At 36.2% G+C, this 23,915-nt stretch overlaps 1 protein-coding gene across 7 annotated transcripts in view; it reads right to left on the bottom strand.

Moving 5' to 3' along the window:
- NRG3 (neuregulin 3) overlaps positions 1 to 23,915 on the bottom strand; it is a 1,059,991-nt gene that overhangs the window by 901,574 nt on the left and 134,502 nt on the right. The window lies entirely within an intron of this gene.

Genomic DNA, 23,915 nt, shown 5'->3' with positions numbered 1-23,915 from the left:
ACAGCAGTCTGTTAATGTAGCAGACAGAATGTGGACTTTGGAGCCAACCAAGCATGGATCGAATGCCTGCCTTGACCCTTCCTGGTATGTGACAATGGGCAAATTATTTTATCTTCTCCATGCATTTCTGTGAGGATCTATCTTCTCCTGCCTTCTTCTTTAGAGAGCCTGCCACTGCACTTTCTATATGCTAAATGTTCTGCTCTTAACCCTGGTTATCTTAAAGAATGCAAGTGCATGTACAGTTTGCCAATGAGATTGTAGAGAGACATGTATGTGGGAGCCAAGGGAGAAATTTCCAACTAGGCAAAGTTCAGTCTCCATAGATAAGAAAGAAGAATATTATGAAAGATTATGTATGTATAAAATATATGTAGCATGTATGTGTGTATGTGTATATATGTACACATGTGTGTTTGTGTTCATATATGTAAATATTGATGTATATTATATATGCATATGCATGCCTGGATGGATATACATCTGAAATAGTGAATGTTTCTATATTAGATTTTCATTGTTGAAAGATGGTGGTGAAACTTAGTACTGCATGTGAAAAACATGAATTTCCAAGTTTAAGATTTCTCCAGAATGCATTAAAAGGAATTTCAGTGGAAATATCTATGGCAGATTAATATATCCACTTAAAACCATCCCAGCTTTTGTCTCCACAGTGGGGATAATGTAAAGGACAAGTGTTTTGAGGACAGACAGACAGATCTAGGTGATCTGCTTCTCCATCCTTACTAACTTTGTACTGTGACATAGCCTTTAATCTTCATGGGCCTACTTCCAAAATTTGTAGCATAAGTAGGTATTCAATGCATATTTTCTTCCCATATCCCTAAACAGGGATTGCAAAGCATGGAGAGGGGTGAGGTAGCTCAGCGTGTGTGAGGGGCTTCAGGAGGGATGATCTGGACAGAAGACAGAGAGTTTGGAGGTGATCTGACAGAAAGGATAAATCTGAGGTGTTTTTCAGCATTCCTGAAGATCACCCCTGGGGTCAAGAGCACCTCTCTCCATAAATTAAAGCTAATTGCATGACAAGGATTTCTGATCCCATCTCAAGGCAGTTAATGGACATTTGGAAAAGACCAATGAAGCTAAGTAGAAATTCATGATGGGTTCACTGCTCTGCAAAAATCCTCCCAAATGACTGAGGGGGAAATATTAATATCATGCCTCAGAAATTAATGACTACGTTCTACTAATCACCACCCTAACTTGCCACTGAAATTTTAAACTGCCACATTTCCTCAGAGCTAACACTATACCCTGGTGCCATTTCCATAATATTTAACACCATTGCCAATGCCGGACTGTAAATTCCACCCACGATTATTCGGCTCCCATTTTGTAAGTGAATAGTCTCTGATACCGAAATCGAATTTCATGGCTAATAGGCTCTCTGATTACTAGGAATTGTTGGTATTTAATTTAAAAAATGTTGTTCAGCCAAGACAGTCATTATTTTCTAATGGAAGTTGGATCATTTCACAACATCCTTTCCTGCTACTGCCGGGGCGTTGGCAGCGCTAGTCATCACGCACACACGGGCTGCCTTGCACTGGAATTTGGTTGTACAATATAACTAATGAGAACTTTTTAAAACTGCATAACATATTATCCTCTCTATATAATACAACCTGTGTTTCTTTTGAGATTAGGTAACTTTGGTAGCTGAGAAAAATATCACAATATGTAATTTTTTTTAAGAAAATTATAAAACTGTGTAATGTTTCCATAGACTTGCTTAGCATGCTCTTTTGAGCTCAGCGGGGCCTAACTGCTTCATAAAACAACCTGACAATAGAATACATGGCCTCTATTTTCCTCGCTAGGCCAATGTTAACTGAGAAGGAGGAGTAGAGTGCTCAAGGTGTCAAAACATGGAAAAGAGGGTGATAGAAACTAGGTTGATGAGCTAAGAGACACAAAACAGGGGTGTACGTCAAGTGTAAAGGTGAAGAGAAGAAGGAAAGACAAAACAAATGCTCAAGTGGTAGTCCCGGAAGCAAATGGATTGAGTGAGTAATGATGAGTCATTGTCCTTAGCTACCATTAGGCATCTGTCCAGAAATGCCTTTTATGCAGTGCACAGACCTTTCAGTGAAAGGTCAAATTAGCTCCATAAAAGCCACCTCTAGTCTTTAGGAAATGGAGTCTTCCATGGCTACTTGTAGAAAAAACTAAACAAAAATCATGGGTCCTGGGTTCCAGTAGTCTGAAATTGAGTCCTCACTCTCTTGCTTATGCATATTGGCATTTTTGTTGAATTATGTAACTTCTCCAAGCATCCTCATCTGCAAAATGGGTATCATGGTAATACTTACCATCAAAGGGTTGCAATGCAGAATAGGTGAGACAACAGATGATCAAGGATTAGCACAGAGCCTTGTGTTTGGCAAGGGCTCAGAAAATATTAATTATTGACATATTATCATATGAATTTATTTATGGACACTTTCAGAACATGCTAGGCAAAAGGAAATTTTAAGATAACTATTATGAAATAAGCTTTAGTTTATACTTTCCAAAAGAAATTTTACAAATAGAAGTAATTCAGAATGAATGTACAAGACTCTAAATATTGGCAGTGCTTTCAGTTTATAAAAGTTTTTTTGTGTGTTTGTTTAAGAAAAACAATAAATGAGAGGTTAAAACTCTTAGACATCCAATAATGAACAACATCAGTACTTTAATATTGTACAAGGTGTTAGATTATTGGGGTTTTTGAAATTTTATTTGCTTTATTTTCTCTCTTTTTCGCCCCCCCATCCCCCACCATACTAAGATTCCCTTCCATGATTTTAGAGGCACTTACAAGCACTTTTTTTATGTCATAAAGACCCAACCCTTATTCAGATGGCTCATTTAGGATATTCACACACACAGCATATGTACATCACATTCACAGTTCGCTAAATTCTTGAACGTGCACTTTTCCTTAGTTTTCACAATAACCCTGTAAAGTATGTGTGAGACAAGATTCCATTAATATTCCAATTAAAAGAAAAGAACACTGAGGTTCGCCAAGTTTAAGTATATATAAAAATTCACACAGCAAACTGGAGCCACAACAGGGCACCAACTTGACATATTCCAGTACTCTACTCATTCAGAAAACACCATGCCATTGCTGTTAGACCTATTTAAAAGACTCATGAGCTTACCAGAAAGGGCTGTTCTGTGTTACTTTGAAAACAGTTTGAATAATGTGAACAAAGGGAAAAGGAGAGAATTTTCTTCCTGCTTTGGGTGAAGGACAGGAAAAGCTCCCCCTACAGGATTTGTTTGGCAGAATGTGTCAAGTGTCTACACTGGAGATAGTGCAGGTGCCTGGGGACTGTAGTAGCTTGCCTGTGGCCCTGGTGCCATGGAGATGGCACTCTGATCTGCTGAGCTCCACATTCCATCCTGATCCAGCTGGGCTTGATGCCCAGTGAAAGTACACGGGATCGTTGTGCTATGACTGTTCGGCCAACCCCTGTGCCAGGGGGCTGTCTGGCAGTTCTGGACCTGCTCATAGTTCCCTGGAATGAAGCCAGGGCTTGCCAAGCAGTCTGACTCCATCCAAAAGCTTCTCAACTAGAAGAAGAAGTGTTGCTGTCTGTAAACTGCCATAAATGGTTCTCATGGAACTGGGACTAAAAATATATTCTGCCTGACTCAGAGGGGCAATGTCGATTTGGAATTCAAAGTAAGTGTAGAGTCTGTAGCCTAAATGGAACAGAAGCTGTGTTTATGGTTATAAATTATAATCTAATTCATTTCACATTGATCAGTAAAACGGCTGGTTAATAGTCTGATCATCTTTATAGTGTATCTGGCTATTGACATGTTACATCAAGTGCTACCCTAAGATCTGCTGGCTAAACAGTGACCCTGAACTCAGCATTACTGTGGTACCTCTCCCCTCTCTAACCACTATGAAAATAAACAAACAAACGTTGCAAAGAAGGAAAAGGACCCTCAGGATTTAGTTATACACGACAAGACATATGGAGAATTGCTGTTCAATGGGCATAGAGTTTCTGCCATGCAAGATGAAAAGTTCTAGAGATCTGCTATAAAACATTACGCTTATAGTTAAAAATACTGTACTATATACACTTACAAAATTTGTGAAGACAGTAGATCTCATGTTATGTGCTATTTACAACTTTAAGAAAATATGGTGGATATTCTTCCATGGGAAAGAAAAGCATGTCTTGATTTTAGCAACAAATAAAATGAAGCATAAACTTTGAATCATAAAAGTTTAGCTTAAATGCTAGTGTGAACCTCTACAATGAGGGAGTTATTTAATCTCCCTTAGGCTGGTTTCCTCATCTGTGAAATGGGGATAATAATTTGTGCCTTGCAGGGTTGTTAGGAAGATTAAATGGGATAGCACTTATGAACGCTAATAGCCTAAGGTCTAGCCTAGAATCGGTACACTTCAAGTTTAATACTATCACTCACCTTCTTTTTCATGATGGTGTATTTTATTTATCAAATATAAAGTGAGTTGTAATTCTGGTTTAAGGGCCAATTGTGCAAATGAACATTTAAAATTAAGTCAGTTCTTGCCTGCTCATGATAATTACCTTCACCTGTTTCTCAAAAACTCTTGTGAGTGGGCCCAGACCCCACCAAGCTCCATTTTGCCCATGAGTCTAGTGTTAAGAATCAAAATAACAGACAGACAACATGAAACAGCTCCGGACTCCACTGCAGAAGCATGTATCAATAGTTTCTCTTTATGCATGTGTAACAGCATACACAGTCTTGGAATGCAGATTATTGCCTAAATCGTAAAAACACCTCAATTTTTATGTAGAAAAATTCTGGTCACCCAATCTGTGTGTCAGAGAGAAGTGTTTTAGGCATGCCATGTGGTAATTAAAAGCATAATTGCCAATTACTTTGTTCACAGCAACAAGTTTTGCACTATGCAATAACACCATAAAGATGCCACAAATTATTCTTAAGCCAAGTATTGAAGAAATAATTGCTCCTACCACTGACCCACAAAAAGAATCCAGAGGAAAATGATAGCTTTTGCCCCCAATCTCTATGTACCTAGTTTATATATTCCTTAAAAACAGGAGAAATATAATTCCAATAATTAATTCATAGGAAATATTTAAATAGATAGACTTATACATGATGAAATATTTTCAGAAAGAATAGTAATTCCACAGTATTGAAGAGAATGAAAATTCAAATCCTCACTTGATTTTAATAAGATGCCTGGGTTACAGTTTAACATAGCAACAGTGCTAAAAATAAGCAATGAGGATACGATTTTTCTACTTTCATTAGAGAAAACATAATGTATGGCCAAAGATGTTCAGAAGGAATGAATAAGCTGTGAAAAAGAAAATAGAGCAAGGAAACCACAGGGTATGAGTTTTATGTCTTTGCCTTACAGCACCAGACCATAGGGAGTTAAGATAAATCCATGTTTTAATACGTTGTCTTTTTATACCACAGGCATTGATACACATCTGTTCATTCCTCTAGCAGCACTTTAGTGATGGATGCATTTGACCCTAGGTCAGTCCTCACTCCCTGGAATTCTGAAGCTGAAGTGAATTCTGGAAGGCGTGCTGAGTGAGTCTGGCTGGAAAGCAGACGTGCAAGCTGCTCAAACTCACAGGGCAGATTGGTAAAGAAACCCAGCCCCACTGTAGATACGCCAACTCCTATTCAGGACCATGGACAGCAGACAGTAAACCATTTGCTTAACTGTGCTTTAGAGATAATTTCTTTGGTTTCTAGAGAAAACAGGTAAAAACGAGGTGACTACTCTGAGTAAAGCAGTATAAAAAGAAGGCTACTGTGCTGCATTTTAGCTCACTGGACCTGGGTGGCATGCCAGACCCCCGGGAGGTCCTCTGGGTTATCCCAGCAAGACAGGCCAGGGACTCTGCCAGGGCCTCTGTCACTGAGACCCCCAGTCCAGTGGGCAGAGACAAGGAATGAGTAAGAAAGAGTAAGCTTTAAGCTAAACCGTGGAAGATTTAAAGAGTGCGCTGACTGACAAGGAGGTAATGTGGAAAGTAAGAAAGAGGGATGAACAAACGCAGATAAAAACAAGGTGTGCTCTAGGTAATGGCTGGGGAACTAACATTTTCCACAGTTGCTTTCACAAGTAAGCTGCATTCACTGTCTCCCTTATCCTCACCTCAGCTCTATGAAATCAGGATTATCATTCTCATTTTAGACATAAAGAAAATAAAATGGAAAGAAATTAAGTAGCTTGCTTCAGGTCATGCATATAGAAATTGACAGAGCTCACGTTCAAACCCAAAATCTATCATATTTAAAAGTCAGGGCACTCTCTACTGTCCTCTACCCTTTTTTAGGATGCATGTTGTAGTTTCCAAGACACTTCTACTGTTTTGAACATACGTGTGCAAATGTATATTCAAACAGAAATTATCTGAAATAAGGATTCTGGAGAAGTACAATTTTCTGTGTACATATCTGAGACTGAAAAACCTCTAAATAATAGGCATTATAGATATGGTTTCTGCCTATTCATTCTAGACTAAATGCTCACTTACTGAAAGTACTAACTGATTATAGATTCAGCTAATAAAGGATTAATTCCTCGCATGCCTAAGGAACTTGCAAAGATTAAAGGAACCGAGTAAAGAAAAGGACCTAGCTTTTGCTTCATTGCTTTTTCCATAATGCCATAAATACTAGAAAAAATACAGATTCTCTTACCATGCACCTCAAATCATTTCTAAGGTAGTCTAAGATCATTGTTTATTCTTATGCAAAACTTTCCACTTTTGCAAATGTATTATTATAATGTTAAATAAATTATAATTTTAAGAAAACTCTGAGAGGAGGTTATGTAAGAATAAATATGTATATATATATTACAAATATGAATTAAACTTTCAAAGTATAAAGGATTTTCCTGAGATCAAATAGTAATGTCATAGCAAGGTCAGGTACACATAGAATTTAATTTAATAATTATATGAGTTGCATAATGCTCAAAGTTAAAGGGACCATACTCAAACCCCTGGTGCATCTTGGAGGGTGACAAATGCTTGCTTATCACATGTGATCATGCACAGTGGACTCAAGCAGACATCCATCACTCCTTGATTCATTCATTCATTCTATAAACATCTTGTAAATTTTGTCTCGGTGTCTAATACTGTGCAAACACTATGACAAAAAAAAAAACAAAATTAAAAAAATAAGGTATAATCCTGGTCTTAAAGAAGAGGGATTGAGATAGACAATGAATATGGAGTTATAATTCCAAGTAGTAAATACAGTATTGTTATTTGTAAGATATTTTGAGAGGTAGAAGGAAACCTAAAACCAGGTAGAAGGCACCAGAGAGGACTTCCTAGCGTACATGCTTAATAAAAATCTTAATGAATAAATACTAGTTATCTAAGTTAAGAGAGAACAAAATACTATAGGGAAAAACCCGCACTTCATGGAAAAGCTGCATAGTCTAGAGCACATTTTTCCAGGTTATTTCATTCTAACCTCCCATTGAGCTATTTTACAACTCAGTAAGTTGTCGATATACATTAGCAATGCAAAATAATTTCTGCCTATAGACAGGCAACTTTCTATCTGTTGGAGTTTCAATTGGCTTTCCTCACCCACTAAAGCAGAAACCAGCTTTGCCTCAATTTGCACATTCTTTTTAATTTTCTTCATCTACAATTATTTCTGTTCTTTGGATTTTCCTTTAAATTTGTTATAACATCTTTCTGTTTCTTATATTAATGAGTTAAATATTTAACATGTGTTCATTTTATAGCTGCATGAGGGTCATGATTTTACCTGGTTTTAGAAATGATTCTTTAACACTATATTCCAGAATGAAGATACTGGAAACTACAGGGACTCGGGTCTTGGAGAATAAAAGATGATTCTGTTAATATGATTGAAATTTTATTCTCTGTTGCATGCCAAGGCAGTCTACAGACTGTCAAAGAAAGAGACGTAAGAGTTAAGATACAATGTGCTCTTATCATCCTTAAAATGTGTTAAATAACTCTCTTTTTCCTTACTTATGAAATGAGAACTGTAATGATATATTCCTCCTAGAACTAAAAAATTTCTAGTGTCAAGTATGATTTCAACATTTCGATTCTGCTTAAATTGTCATTACTCTGATCTAGTGTGAACATAGTCTTTAAATACTGCAGATTCTGAGTATCCATAATGAGAATTTTCTACTCTTAGGAAGAACAAAGACCTAGCTGTTCTCTCTACCACATTTATGAAACAATATAGCAGCATAAGACACTGTCAACTGCAACAGCATTAGAAAAAAAAAATGGAAGCCAAGAAGAGACCTGAGAAGGAAAGACTAAAGACTTTCTTTGTATTTTGAAGTATTTTTAATCTGTCTTTTCTAGTGTCAAAGTTTTACTCAGTATTCTTAAGATGAATGTTAAGCTTTCTTCCTTAGGGACAGTAAAAACTTTTTATTGGTTTATAATAAATAGAGTTTTGCAGGTCCATCAACAGAAGAATAATACCATGGCTTTTAAATAAAAGCATACAATTAACTTATTTTATTAAAACAGTGGTTGGAAATATGAAATAATCAGATGAGATAAAAGGCCAAATATGCCACATCTAATATTAGGGTGATTACATATCAATCGTGCAGTCATGGGTATCTACTTCTCCTAACCAGGAAAAACAAACAACTGACAGGTGAATAGCCCAGAGCTTGAACCGACCACATGAGAGTAGTGATGAAGGGGTGACTTCAGACATGAAAAGACTATTGATGTGCATTATGATCCTGAAAATTAAAGGTCAAAGCAAGGCCTCTCTAAATGTTCCACCCTCAGGGATGGCCAAAGTCTACTTATTGGAAAGAAAGTGGCATGGTCATATGCTTAAATGACAAAATGGACTTAAGATGTCCAGGAAGGACTAAGTGAGAATGTAAAAGGACTACAGATCAGTGCCTGAAAAGAGCTGAAGAATAGGTTATAATCAGGAAATATATTTGTGTAATTGGTGCAGTATGACTATAACTATTATTATTGAAAATTGTCTTTAGTTACATATGTAGCAGACATTAGGCACTTCCAACCATAAGATATCATGATGTGTTTTTCAATTTGTTTTGTAAAAAAAAAACAAGAAAAATATTCTTAAAAATACAATAATATATTAACATTGCTTACTTATAAAACATGTATAGACAGTGAAATTGCTTTCCATTTCATTTGATAAGTGCAGTCACTTGGATAATAAAGTAATTTCTATCTGTATCACCTTGAAATTATTAGCAGTAACTAAGAATAAAGAGTTAGAATATTATAATTAAAGGCTGAAAGAGGCATAGCTAACATGTAAAATATTAACCCTGACAGATGCTTTCTAGAGAGTATCTACTATACAACACTCATTCAGATATTTAATTAAAATCCCTGGTCCACCTAACGTGAGTCCATGGGAATAGCAGTGCTTCATTATCCAATGTGACTTAACACTAATAGATGTGGGCACTCAGCTGAAACAACTTCACCTAAAATAAAGTGACATTAAAATGCACTGATGAAATTTTGTATATAAATGGGACAGGTCTACCATGATGGATACTTAAAAATGTTTTGTGAATAATGAATGTGACTGGGTTTCTTCACATAGGTGGCGATCCATGTGTTTCAGGTCCTTTAAGCGTACATGAACATCTGGATATTAACTTTCATTTCGTAATCAGGTATGGTTGGAGATTTACTAAATTTCAATAATTATTTCTACCTTTACGTACAATGCAGCCTACTTCTAATCATTTTATTTCCCTGCTTAAATTCCTTCAAGAACTCCCCAATTCTAATGAGTTGAGCTCGGACTTTTAAAAACTGTTATTCTAAACCTTCTTGGCTCTTGCACTCCCTATATTTGCAAACTTGTCTTCTATTTATTTCTTTTATATTCATTTTGTCCTTCCCACCCCCAGTCCCCTAACTAAACAAGGAAGATCCCCTACCTTCATGGTCCTGTACAAATTCTATATTCCTCCTTCCACCTTCTCCACTCCTCTCAGCCAGATGCAAGATTTCATAACTCTGCACCTCAGAACAATCAGAAATAATTTGAGTGGTATTTTTTTTCTGTTTTTGCTATCAAACTAGTATTATAATGTAATATTACTACCTCATCATACATGTACAGTAAAATTAGTACTGCTTTTGAAAATGGAAAATTACATTGGAAATGCATGATTCCAAAGTGGGAAATAAAATCTTGACAATGTTTCATTAAAGTAGTGAGTGGCTTCCTTGCTTTGAAGAGTAAGGAAGTTTTGGTACAGACCATGTTTTCACTCTGAGGTATGCCCAAACTTCCTCCTTTGTCTCCTTATTAGACTTCTAACCTACATGTCTTATCTTGATCTGTTGAACTGGATCATGATTATCATTAACAAAAGCAGCACTTCCATTTACTGTGATGTTTCTAGATTAAGGAAACAGGCAAAGGTCTGGTGGAGCCCAATAGCCTTGTTGTATCTCATGGGAGGAGCCTCTCTAGATCTTTTTCTATGGGGCATCTTTGGCCGCCCTACCAATGACATCTTTCTTCATGAATGGCTATCCTAAAGACAAAGACTTGAGTAAAGAGCCATCCTGCTTCTGTTCTGACCCCTGAAAATACCCATGCCAATCACAAAAGAACAGCTAGTATATTAGAAAACTGTGTCGGAGTTCCCCCACATGATTTCAACCCAGGATTTGTGTCTGAGGACTGTTTTTTGGAACATTTGTCAGAGAGGTTGTTTGCCAACATGGGGACTGCTCTATTATTTTTGAGGTGATTCTTTAATTCCAAAAGGCCAATTATAATACCTCTTGAGATGGTAAAAGCCCCCTTCAGATAATTATATAAGCCTTTAGAAATTCTAAATTTCCCCAAACTCCTAATTAGCTCATCAGAGGTGAACAACAGATAATCATTTTGTAGAGTCTTAGATAAAGGTTACCATCTTCACTGCAGGGTTCCCAGGAACCCTCAATGTGAGAGAGCACTAATTCACAAATCAGAACATTTTCAACATAGCCCATCAAAAAAAGTAAGTAAATAAAAACCGCTTTTAACTCCCAATCACTGTGCTAGAAGACATCCTTTTTCATTTTACTTAATTTAAGAATATTCTGTTAGTGAAATCTACAATGAATTCTACAATGAAATCTCCGAGGTGAGTCACCCTCAGAGGCTTCAGCAATAACACAGCAAGGTAGGCAGATGTCACCAAAAAATGTTGGGTTGACAACTTTGAATGGAGCGAGTGCCTAATCAGAAAGATTTTAATGAAGAGCAAGGGTTACCATAAACCAGAACTACTATTCAAAAAAAAAATGCATATATCCATCCCCTCCTCCCCCCTCCCACCGTCCCGACACCCGATACATGTTACTCCTATACGTCCACTTAGGTGTTGATCTGTTAATACCAATTTGCTGGTGAGTACATGTGGTGCTGGTTTTTCCATTCTTGAGATACTTCACTTAGTAGAATGGGTTCATACTTGAAGCTCTTACTCGAGGGGGCAGGGGGGCATGGGTAATATATGTAACCTTAACACTTGCACCCCCATAATACACTAAAATAAAATAAATAAATAAATAATGCAGGTATAAGATTTATTTTATTGTTATTTTACTCTGACACAATCACATCTTTCAACTATCATATTGCAGCATAACCATAACCATTAATATAACAGCTACCATTTATTAATCCTTTCTACTACATGCTAAATAATATTTGTATGTATGTATAGATATATACAGATATATTTAAAAATTTCAAATTCCATTAGAGTAAGTAGGGGTTCTTATAGCAATAATGTGAAATAAGTGGAATTCTGTGGCCCTGCCTCCTCCCCTTCTTTCCTTTTGGCTTTAAAAACAGATACAATATCTGGAGCTGCAGCAGTTATCTTGTGAATAGGAAGAATAGACCAAGTCATGCCTAGAAAACACTGAATTTCTGCTGACCTCTAGATTTCTGGTCATGTGAAAAAAAAAAAAAACCCTGATTAGGAGTCAAGGTTTAAAAGTTGAATTCTAAATCTTCTTGGTTCTTTTACAAACTACTTTTGCAAATTCGTATTTCATTTATTTATTTTATATTTATTTGGTTGCCCCCCACCTCCATTCCCCTAACTGGACAGGTAAAGATCCACATATGTCATTTATATATAAATCACATACATATGATTTAATTTAAACCCATTCACCCTGGGCAAGTGGCATTATTAACTCTATTTTTACAAAGGAAGAGACGCTTGCTTAGAAAACTTAACTAAGTTTCTCAACAACACACAGCCAGTGGTGATAACAATGGTTTTAAACATAGTTTGGTTCTAACGACTTTTCTCTTAACCATCAAACCACACTGACCTGAAGCACGTTTGAGAGCATTTGTGATTGAGCCCCACATAAATCCTTATATGGTGAGCATATGTCTTAAATTTCCTGGTTATTTTGTGCTTTGTCTAAGTATAGCAAAGGTTCCTGCAACACATCCAGGAACTCAGACCTTTCCTCCGATGACAAAGGGAAGCCAAAAACAGAAGTAGGTTCCTGCAACAATAGGCACCAGAGTGAGGGTTTGGATAAGCAGAGAAGCTTGCTGATCTTAAGGCAGAATGTTGCTTTGCACTGTGGAACAGCCAAGTTAGAGAACTCCAGAGGGTTTCTATCCCTACATTTGTATAGAAGTATCTTTCACATCCATTTAACAGGGAAATTATTAAGTCCTGTCTCAACAGGATAGACATTTCAGGGTTTAAGACATGTTGCGATTAGAACTTTAGGTTCATATATTTTCTTCTCCCTTACCATCAAACATGAGGTTATTGGTGAACAGAAGGCGACTGCCACAGTAACCCAAGGTGGAAAGTGTATCAGTTAGGGGTGCATTTGAATGTGAGCAGCAGAAACACTGACTCAATCAGGCAGTACTACAGCTTTCCATTTACTACACATTATCCCTACAAGAATCTACTCTAATGGCATTTGAGAAAAGTCTCTTCCCAGCTGTTATAATAGAAGCCAGCCAAAAAGGGTGAGGCTGGCAGCAAGTACTGGATTGGACAACAGAGTCAAGCACACAGGGCTTCCCCAACCCCAGTCAGAGGAAAGGCTGTGACTAACTTGGTTTCCTTTGTTCCCTCCCCCGTGACTGCTCCTCTCTCCTTTGCCTGTCTTCTCTCTCCTCTGGGAGCTTTCCTTCAGTCCCTCAGTGGGGGTGGGCACCGTTGCTCGACTGGAGGCTCTTATCAGTTTGCCTCTTTCTATAATCCACCACTGAAGGCAGACTGCGACCCCCCCACACACACCCACAGGCTCCCCAAGGCAGCTCATCATCAGCATCAGCTCAGGTTCAACCTGACGGAGAGACGTGATACCGGGGTAGGGGGATAATTTTGAAAGTTGAGTTGAAAACCACTCAAACAACGAGCAAAGGAGTGCCAAAATCCAGGCAGTATGTAAATGTGGTGCGTAGCTAATGGTTTCCTCATATTATTCACTAATGCACAGGGAGAAAATTATCTGATTTGACAGAAACATCGTTTCTAAATTTTTGAAGAAGAGTTAAGTTGATAATCCTTAAATTCATCCTTTCAAACATAGTTAAAAATTATTTCCCTGGAGAAGAAAAACTCGCAATACCATAAGGGGCTAAAGTAGACCATGTAAACAGCTTCCCTACAGTTGCACAGGACGTGGATGACTTTATTTATCACCAAAAGCCTGGGGACATTGAAGCCTATAATTTGAATCAAAGAACACTAATAAATACTTTAATTTCAGTAATACACTGATAAAAAAGATTTCTATCTTTTCATCTTTCCAAAAAGGATTTATTATTGTTCTTATCTTTGAGGCAGAGGAGTTTTCCAAAAACAAACAAAAATACTACATAAAAACCTATACACAAAATTCAACAAGTAATGAAATAAGAAATTATAAATAAACATATAAAATTAAAACTGGGCAATGGGAGCATAGAAAGATGTTGCCAAAATAGTTGATACTAACAGCCAATACTGCTGCTGTGATTAAGCATCAAATGTGGTGCTCCAAGTTTCCAAGCAGACAAATGATACCTGCAAGATGGTCAGTAACAAGTATCAAGAAAAAAATGAACTAGAAGAGCACTTTAGCTTTTTCTAGCACTACATTCTTAAAAATGCATCCTTCACATATTGCAATGTCAGCGTTACAAAAAAAAAAGTGGCCATAACAATATTTTCACAACAGAGGTATTACAATATTTCATAGGGCTCTTTCTCATAATGTCCTTGTAATGACAACTCAATGAAAGTGATTTTGCAAGGAGATACACCACTGTAGTTCAAATAAGTAACCTGTGGTAGCCCAAGTGACTGAGAATCCTCGTTTACAGCAGAGATCTTAAAGCCAATATTGTTATGAGGCCTTTTCATTTGCTTTGGAAAAAACAAATACAGTCAATTGCTCCCATAAAGACTCCAAAAAAAGGACCAAATGGGGGTTAAATTATCTTCTTCCTTTTGTAAGGACTTGGTCATTTTCTGGAACACACACGCCAAGATGGAGACTATAGTGATTTCCCCGTTACATGTTTGCTTATTCATTTGTACACATGAGAAATAGATGGGTGTTGGGATGGGGGAAGGGCTGTCTATGACAGAACAGATTTGAAGCCAGAGTAAGGAGGACAGTTCTTTAAAGTTCTATATGATCTGAACCAGCTGAGCTATCAAAAAGGAAAACTATCCCAAATAAGTCAGTAAATAGACCAGATAAATCTCAGGAATAAGCTATTCACAAAGAAAAATCAGAAATTGCTATATAATCATTAAATAATTTTTGATTCTTCTAGTACTCTAAGATGTAAAATTTCCAGAAAAATGGAATATTCTTTTTCTTTCATCGATCTAACTAAATGAAACTTAGAATCTTAGTTTTAGTACTGTGAGGCTATAGGGGACAGGCAGGCTCATATCCCGCTAAGGAAAACATAAAATGAAAATAAAAATTTTACGGAAGGAAAATTTAAAACAAATTTAAATCTTAAAATATTCATGTCTTCTGACCAGCATTTCTCTACTAAGAAATAATTCTCAATGAATTATGGGCTATATTCACATATAAAGATATTTATTATTTATAAGAAAAATATTCTATATTATCCATATGTACCAAAGTAAAATGCTGTTTAAAAGTATTCAAAATACAACATACACACTATAATAAATATTATATTCAAGTATATGCACATAGGAAAAATCAGATGGGTCTAGGGTAATTCTCATATTTTGAGTATGAAGTATTCCACATTTTCTACCTCTGATAATGAAAAAAATCATTATTTCTAATATTAAAAAAGTTATTAAACTTAACTTTTTAAAGCTAACCTATGAATTGAAGTTAAAAGTAGATTTCCCAATATTAATTTAAATTAATTTAAAAGAAAAATTTCTTATTCAATTTTGTTATTTAAAATGACATAAAAACTACTAGGACTAAAAATGATTTACTTTCCAACATCTCTAGAGTTTTTTAGAGTGCTAGAAACTTCCTTGCAAAATGTCTTTGTCAGATCCTTATAAATCACAACATGTTAAACTGGTTCACTTAGCACTGAGCAGATTGAAAGATGCTGTGCTCCAGCCTCAGGCTGCTCAAGGAAACTCCAAATTACAGTAATTACAAATTTAACCTCTCTTAAATAAAGTAGGATTTCAAATGAGGAAGACTGTTTTGTCTGATAGAATTTGAGGAAATACTGGGAGAGTTACAAATAAAATTCAATCTTACACTTCGGAAGACAGTTGAGAGTCATTGAATTTAATGTAAGAAAGGGCTTAGAGATCATCTACTTTTGAATCTTTTCCATGTTTTTCTGGGAGAAATCCATAGCCCAGACAAGTAAGTGTCAAGGTCTGAGCTGGACTGAACCAGTTCCTGGATCTCAGTCTAGTTTTTATTTGACACATTTGAACACAGCTTTATTACCTGGATTAACCCTCTTATACATAACTTTTATGACAACAGTTGCATAAACACCATGTATTGCACCATTGTCCAATAGAAACATAATGAAAGCCACACATATAATTTTAAATATTCTGTTTTCTTGCGTGTTAAAAAAGGAAAAAGAAACAGGTGAAATTAATTTTAATAATATATTATTTAACCTAATATATAAAGGTTTTCCATAATTACTAGAAGGAAAGAATTTATAAAGATTACAGAAGAAATAAATGAAATTGAGGTTACAAAAATTAAAAAGCTTCTGCACAGTCAAAGAAATTATCACAAGAGCAAACAGACAACCTACAGAATGGGAGAAAATATTCACATGTTACACATCCGATAAAGGCCTATAATTGGAATTATATAAAACTCAGGAAAATCAGCAAGGCAATAAACAAACAACCCTATCAAAAAGTAAGCAAAGGACATGAACAGAAACTTTTCAAAAGAAGACAGACTAATAGCCAGCAAACATGAAAAAATGTTCACCATCTCTAATCATCAGGGAAATGCAAATCAAAATCACAATGAGATATCACTTAACTCCAGTGAGAATGGACTTTATCAAAAAGTCCCAAAACAATAAATGTTGGCGTGGATGAAGATATGAACACTTATAACTGCTGGCGGGACTGCAAACTACTACAACCTCTATGGAAAGTAATATGGAGATACCTCTACGAGATACAAGTAGAACTACCATTGGATCCAGCAATCTCATTCTGTGGGCATCTACCCAAAGGAACAAAAGACATTCTATGAAAAAGACATCTGCACTAGAATGTTTATAGCAGCACAATTCACAATTGCAAAGATGTGGAAACAACCCAAGTGCCCATCAATACATGAGTGGATTAGTAAAAGGTGGTATATGTATACCATGGAGTTCTACTCAGCCACAAAAAACAATGGTGATCTAGCACCTTTTGTATTATCCTGGATGGAGCTGGAACCCATTCTATTAAGCGAAGTATCCCAAGAATGGAAAAATAAGCACCACATGTACTCACCAGCAAATTGTTATTAACTGATCAACCCCTAAGTGGCCATATAGGAATAACATCTATTGGGAGTTGGGGGGAGGGATGGGGAATAGGTATATACGTACATAATGAGTGCAATGCGCACCAACTGGGGGATGGTCTTGCTTGAAGCTCTGACTTGAGGGGGAGTGGGGCAAAGGCAATATACATAACCTTAACATTTGTACCCCCATAATATGTTGAAAAAATAAATTTAAAAAAGAGAGAATATTTATGCACTCATTCTTTAAGGCTAGCATTACCCAAATCCAAAACCAATAAAGGAAACAAGAAAAAAGGAAAACTATAGGCCAATACACTGATTAACATAGATGCAAAAATCCTCAACAAAATACCAGTAAACCAAATTTAACAACACATTAAAAACGTCATTCACCATGGTCTAGTGGGATTCATGCCAGGGATAAAAGGATAGTTCAATATATGCAAATCAATAAACATGATATATCATGGTAATAGAATAAAGAGCAAAAACCATATGATCATTTCAATTGATGCTAAGAAAGCATTCAATAAAATTCAATAACCCTTAATGATAACAACTCTCAACTAACTAGGTATAGAAGACACATACCTCAAAACAATAAAGACCATATATGACAAACCCATAGCCCACATCATAATGAGTGGGGAAAAACTGAAAGTCTTTTCTCTAAGATTAAAACAAGACTTCCACCACTTTTATTCAACATAGTGCTGGAAGTTCTAGCGAGAGAAATTAGGCTGGAGAAAGACATAACTGGCATCCAAATTGGAAAGGACAAAATCAACTTATCCTTCTTTATATGTGATTTGATATTATATTTAGAAAAAGACTAAAGACTCCATTAAAAACTGTTAGAAGTGATAAACAAATTCAGTAAAGTTGTATGGTACAAATCAACATATGAAAGTTGGTAGTATTTCTATACACCAACAGTGAACTATCTGAAAAACAAATCAAGAAAGCAATCCCATTTATAATAGCTAATAAAAAAATACCTATGAATAAATTTAACCAAAGAAGTAAAAGATATCTACAATAAAAACTATAATGTACTGATGAAATAAATTGAAGAGGACACAAAAAAAGGGAAGAGTATCCCATGCTCATGGACTAGAAGAATTAATATTGTTAAAATATTCATAATATCCAAAGTGATCTACAGAATCAATGCAATCTCTTTAAAAATACTAATGACAATCTTCACAGATGTAGACAAAACAATACTAAAATTGGCATGGCACCACAAAAGACCACAAATAGCCACAACAATGCTGAGTGGAGAAAACAAAGCTGATGACATCACACTACGTGACTTCAAAGCTCTAGTAACCAAAACACCATGGCACTGGCATAAAAACAGACACATAGACCGGTGGAACAGAATAGAGAACCCAGAAATGAATCCAAACACTCACAGCCAACTCCAACTCACTTTCAACTAAGGTACCAAGAACATTCACTGGGGAAAGGACAGTTTCATCAATAAATGGTGCTGGACAACTGGATATCCACATGCAGAAAAAAGAAACTGGATCCCACATATAAAATACCTCACCACACACAAAAATCAACTTAAAATGGATTAAAGACTTAAATGTAAGACTGGAAACTACTGAGAAGAAAACATTAAGGAAATAGGTTTGGGAAAGATTTGTTGGGGGTAAAACCACAAAAGCACTGCAATAAAAGCAAAAATAGACAAATGGGATTACGTCAAGCTAAATAAGCTTTTGCACAGCAAAAGAAATAATCAACCAACAGAGTGAAGAGACAACATACAGAATGGGAGAAAATATTTACAAATTTTCCATCTGATAATGGATTAAAACCAAGAATACGTAAGGAATCTAAATAACTCAATAGTAAACAAATAATCCAATTGAAAAACTGGGGCAAATCATTTGAACAGACATTTCACAAAAAAAGACACACAAATGGCCAACAGGTATATGAAAAAAATGATCAACATCACTAATCATCAGGGAAACGCAAATCAAAACCACAATAAGATTTCACCTCACCCCAGTTAGAGTTTGAGGCTGCAGTGAGCTATGATGATGCCACTGTACTCCAGTCTGAGCGAAAGAGTGATACCCTGTCTCAAAAAACAAAAACGAAAGCAAAAACAAAAGACAAAAATTAACAAATGCTGTCCTGGACGCAGAGAAAAGAGAATGCTAGTACCTCGTTGGTGGGAATATAAATTAGTACAACCATTATGGAAAACAGTATGGAGGTTCCTTAAAAACTAAAAATAGATCTACTATAAGATCCAGCAAACTCACTTCTGGGTATATCCGAAAGAAAGGAAATCTGTATATAATAGAGATATCTGTACTCCCATGTTTATTCCAGCACTAGACATGAAATCAACAGATGGACAATAAAGAAAATGTGGCATATATAAACACTGAAATATTATTTAGCCATCAAAAAGAATGAAATCTTGTCTTTCATAGCAATTTGTATGGAACTGGGGGACATTATGTGAAGTGAAATAAGCTAGGCACAGAAAGACAAATATCACATGTTCTCACTCATATGTAGGAGCTAAAGATTTGACCTCATTTAGGTAAAGAGTAGAATGGTGGTTACCAGAAGCTGGGAAGGGTGGGGAAGAGGTGTGAATGAAGAGAGGTTGGTTACTGGATATGAAAATACAGTTAGGAGGAAAAAGTTCTAGTGTAGGATAGCACAGCAGGGTGACTGCAGTTAACAATTTATTGTATATTTCATAATAGCTAGAACAGAAGATTTGGAATGTTTCTAAACCAAAGAAATAAGTGTTTGTGGTGATGCATATTCTACTTATCATAATTTGATCTCTTTTTTATTATTATTTTATTTATTTATTTATTTATTTATTGTTTGAGACAGAGTCTCACTCTGTTGCCCAGGCTAGAGTGCCATGAAGTCAGCCTAGCTCACAGCAACCTCAAACTCCTGGGCTCAAGCCATCCTCCCACCTCAGCCTCTCAAGTAGCTGGGACTACAGGCATGTGCCACCACGCCTGGCTAATTTTTTTCTGTAGATTTTTAGTTGTCTAGCTAATTTCTTTCTATTTTTAGTAGAGACGGGGTCTCGCTCTTGCTCAGGCAGGTCTCAAACTACTGGGCTCAAACAATCCTCCCTCCTCAGCCTCCCAGAGTGCCAGGATTATAGGCATGAGCCACCGCGTGTGGTCCTAATTTGATCTTTATACATTGTATGCATGTATCAAATATCACATATACCCCATATGTACAGTTAGCATGTATCAATAAAAATACTAAAATTTATATAATTTAACATACATATTAAATTTTTAGTATTTTGACTCATTCAATATAAAAAATAGAAATAAAATATTACATTTTTTGGTACCAGATCTTTGAAACTCAGTGTGGTTCTTACACTCACAGCATGTCTCAATTTGGACTAGTAAATTTCAGGTGCTCATTGACCACAGTGGTTGATGTCTTCCAAATCTGATAATACAGATCTAAGGCACAGTTGAATTTATGACTTTCTTCCCCCAAAAGGCCAGCCAGGGCCAGTAATAATTTATGTCTGTATCTAGAGATAGGAACTATTGTAAAGAAATCAGGTAAAGAAGGTATACCAACAATGAAGAAACCACACAAATACTGAGCTATAGAATGGAATAGGCAATGACTTACTTGCTTTAGTTAACAGCAGTAAGTACTGAAATATTCTTTTAACATGAAATAATGCTAATTCTTTGGATGAGCGTAGAGAGGAGAGTACTGATTATCACACTTGTGCGGTACTAAAAGCACAGCAAGGATAACAGAGGCATGTGACTGACACAGAGTTTAAGGTCATCTTCCCAATGGTGGTAGTATTATCTGCTTATCTAAAACCTAAAAGCTTCCATTAAGATTCCCTGGTCGCTTCTGCCAGAGTAGGCTATCGTTTCCTCATCAATTTAGTGATATTTCCATTCTGCTTCATATGCCAATTACGTCTTGACCTATAATCTCTACAAACAGATTATAATAACCTCAGCCTTGATAACCTGGATCACGTTTTGCTTATCTAAATTCCTGATGACTGGAAAGTAGCACATTACACTACATATAATAGATGCTCAGCAAACTTTTGCCAGATGGATAAATATTATAAATCAATGATGCCCATTCAGACGCTTATGCTACCTATCAGAAAATATGGTAAGGATTAAAAGTGAGCAGGGAAAAAAAGCACCCAATGTGAACCTTTTGGATTTCTAAAATTTCACAAGAGACTGGAATTTAGGAGAAAACATAGTAACAGATGTTGAATCACCATAGGGTGATGCTGACCAGATGTACTATTTAAAATTACTCCTTCAAATCAAGAAGACTTAACCCTAAATCAAGGAAAACACAAACACACACACACACACACACATTCGCACACCCCCCAAGCCCAACAGCTTATTAGAGTTAAAGTAAACAATCCCATCGGTCTAAAAAAAAATTATCTTCTTGTCTTGAGTCAACAACAAAGTATTGCTTCAGTGCTTGGCAACCAGAGTAGCAAAACTTTTGAGGACTCCACACGTGAACCAGAGATCCTTTATTATTCCTGAACAAAGTTGTATTTGGCTCTAGACATAGTTTTAGCAAACTGGAACTATTAAAGGACATTTTGACTGAAGTTCTGGTAGCCCAATGCTATAAACTACAAAGCCTATTCCTGCTAAACATTTATGTCTAACGTCAGTTAATTGCCTATGAGCGCATCTCTCTACTTGATTTCCTCCAGAAAAATTACCTTTTTTTCTGGGATATGTGTGAAAATTCCACTTTTATGCTTACTACTTGGGCTGGCGTTTTGTCCTCCGTATCCTCTCTGGCAACTAACTTCATTCCAAGCCCAGCAGGTTAGGAGTAAGTAGGAAAAAGCATCTAAAAATCAATTGAGTTTCCAGGCCCCTCAATCCTAGGAAGCTTGCTTACCAGACTGTAAGAGCTCATCAGCTCTGTTGTTCCACTTGCTGCATCCCTAAATTGATTGGAAATGCCCTGACTTGAAGGTCAGATGGTGGTGTGTAAATATAAGGGCTATTTCACCACGGAGCTCAAAGCTCACCACTGCAGGAAATCAAGAAGGCCATTTCGAAGGCACTGATCTGTGTTCCAAATCGAGGGCTAACAATCTTCTTAGGAGCAGCACATACCTCCACTTCCCCGAGGTGATCAAATAAATGCCACTGAAGTTTCTTCAGGAGCCTTGCCATGTTCCTTTCTAATAGTAATTTGGGAACACTGCCTTCAGAAAAGGCCTTTACAACTAGCAGGACTGGATGTTTCAGCGCTTTGAAAACCAAAACAAATTAAATTAAATCCAGCCATATTAACATAGTATTAATTGCTGCTTACTGACTTAAAGTAACATTTAGACTAAACATATTGAGGAATCCATAAAAACAACTCAGGGAAATTGATCATTCTTTAGAGAAGGATGACAAGAGGGAACTAATACTGCAAGGCAGAATGGCACTGCAGAGTACACTAAATCTATGGTCAAAGACCCAAATTGTCACTTGATTCTTGGGACCTTAGGCAAATCAACTAACTTCTTTGAGGCCCAGCCTTGAAGCCCATGATTCTTAACCAGTTTGTATCATGGTAAAGTCTTTGAAAATCTGACGAAAGCCTCTTCTTAGAAATACTGTATATAAATTTTATTGGATCATAGATACCTCGTGCAACATCCTTCCCAGGACCCAAGTTAAGAATTCCTATCCTAGATATTTATGACTTCCCTATTCTACCTCTAGAATATACGCTCGTGACAGTAAGGTGTCTCCAGAACTTAAGACAGTCCCTGACACCTGGTGCTCAAGAGGTATGCGTAGAATCCTAATAAAGGAAAAAATCAAATAGGACAGTTTATGGAAAGAACTGAAAAATAACAAAATATTACACAACTATACTACTTCTTTTGTTAAAGTACTTGCAAGCAAGCCACATCTTAAGCTCTGTTCTAACTGATATTTACACTAAGATACAAATGGAATTCATACTTTCCCACAAATAACTTTTTCCTGCAAACCTGCAATTTTCTAAAAATGATAAATTTGTACTCCAGTTCAAATATTTCCCCTTGAAAATCTTTATAACTATCAATAAATTAATAAGCATTTTGTCCTCCCCCCTCCAGGAAATACTGCTTTTCATTTTGTATTTCCTACTGGATTCTAAAAGTATCACCATTATTTTATTAGCCAAATCTAGACATAGAATTCATCCTCTATTAAATCCCTACATTCAGTAAACAATTCAACTCCTTGCACGTCCCCAAAGTCTTCCACCTGAATTTATAACCATTTATGTTAGATGTCTATGCCTAGTCTCAGATCTCATAATCTTTCACTTAAAACATAAAAATGTCCTCTAGGCTTCATGTTAATCATCTGACATGTGCTATTTTTATTTAATCTGCTAACATCTCCATGAGGTAGATATTATTATCCCATTTCACAGATAATAAAATTGAGGTTCAGAGAAATTAAATTGTATCATACAGTTATTTACCAGCCTTATAGCTAGTAAATAGTGAAAATAGGATTCGTTCCCATATTTGTGTGCAAACAATACTATTCTTAAATTCTATCTGGAAGTACCAGTCATCAATTCACTAAGATCCTTCCTGAGTAGATCTAGAAATGCCTCTTAAAGTAGATGACATATTCCACAGGTTTGCCCTCAAAATCTGGTGACAGATTCATCTGGTGATACATTAATCATCTGCATTTCTCACTTTTTTTTTTTTTTTTTTGAGATAGGGTCTTGCTCTGTTGGCCAACTGGAGTGCAGTGGCATCATCATAGCTCACTGCAACCTTAAACTCCCGGGCTCAAGCAA

Source organism: Microcebus murinus, chromosome 14, assembly GCF_040939455.1.
Source record: "Microcebus murinus isolate Inina chromosome 14, M.murinus_Inina_mat1.0, whole genome shotgun sequence".
In the NCBI taxonomy this organism is placed as follows: domain Eukaryota; kingdom Metazoa; phylum Chordata; class Mammalia; order Primates; family Cheirogaleidae; genus Microcebus; species Microcebus murinus.
This window is presented reverse-complemented; position numbering and strand designations above follow the sequence as displayed.